The following is a 1,440-nucleotide window of genomic DNA, read 5'->3' on the forward strand; positions in this document are numbered from 1 at the left end:
TTTGCAATGACCGTTTGCACTCTTCCTGGATAAAACCCTTGATATCCTCCCACAACTCATCTAGCCTTCGCTCATTAGTGTTCAAAGCCTCAAACGTGTTCCTGAGATGGTTCTGAAATTCAGGTGGGATAGACTCAAAGTCATATTTTGGTTGCCTTGGATTTGGTTTAATTTTCCTCAACTTCAACTTGCATATGAGTAGTTCGTGGTCCGTTCCACAATCAGCTTCTGGCCTAGTTTTCACAGCTGGTATTGAGCTTCTCCAGCGGTTCTTTCCACAGATGTAATCAAGCTGATTCCTATGCATACCATCTGGTGAAATCCAAGTATCTTGTTGTTAGGTGCTGTCAATTTGAGGACAACTCATGGCAACCCTACGAATATGAGTATGACCTATAGGGACCTGTGAACAACAGATCTGAAGCCTGTCCTGGGCCATCTTCACAATCTCTGACACACTCTAGTCCGTTGCTGCGGTCATTGTGTCAATGTAGCTGGTGAGAATGTTCCTTTCTTTTCCTGACCCTCTACTTTTCCAAGCTTGATGTCTGTAAAAAAAGTGAGGACCATGTGGGGTTGGCCATGTTTGATCTTTATCAACTTCACAATGGAGAACTATCACTGCCAATAGTATCAGCAACACAAAGCAAATTCCCATGAGATCCAGCATGTCCTGCACCCTCTCTTTCTACTCATCTCAACACCAATCGTACTGCTTTGCCGGGTTCAAACATCTGATGCCAGAGCTCCCTGACCGCACAAAACAAAGTTAGGGAAACCAGAGCTTATAATCAGGTTAATTGCAGAATCGAATCAGGAGAGCTCGCGAAATGGCTTTGCAGTCACCTCAGCTTTGAGCCTCACAGCTTTAGGTCAGTGTTACAAAGTTCTCAGTCCTGCACATTCTGGCTCCCAAACCCTAGTTGTCCAGCAAATTTGGGCAAAGGCTTTTAGTTCTAGTTCCACTGGTGTAGCAGTCCAAAGATCCCATCTCATTTCAGTTCTCTAGTTCAATCATGGCTGCTGCTACTGTCTCGAAGAGCATTCTGCATTCTCTTGCTTCCTTTCTGCCAAGGTGGAGGAAGATCTAAGACCTGTGACTAGAGCTGCTCAATTTATTGGTGAGGTTAGTCAATCCCCTTGTAGGTTGTATAGACTGGACAATCTCTTTGTCCAGTGAGATAGTCAATCCCCTTGCGGATGGGCAAACATGCCCTCTTCTCATATTTCTGCACATCAACATGGTCAGGTCAGACTCAGATGGCTAGGAAAGCTGTATTAAAATATCAACTCCATAATATCCTTCTCCAAGAAATAGCCTCTTTTAGCAACGTGTCTAAAAGTACGTGTTGTTACTTTTGATTGTCTATCAAATTTTGGGGGGAAACTCTAAACAGATGGATGATAATAATGATAACCTTACTTTATTTTTTTTTCTAT

This window comes from Elephantulus edwardii, unplaced genomic scaffold (assembly GCF_000299155.1).
Source record: "Elephantulus edwardii isolate Elephantulus edwardi_28Jun2011 unplaced genomic scaffold, EleEdw1.0 scaffold00329, whole genome shotgun sequence".
Taxonomy (NCBI): domain Eukaryota; kingdom Metazoa; phylum Chordata; class Mammalia; order Macroscelidea; family Macroscelididae; genus Elephantulus; species Elephantulus edwardii.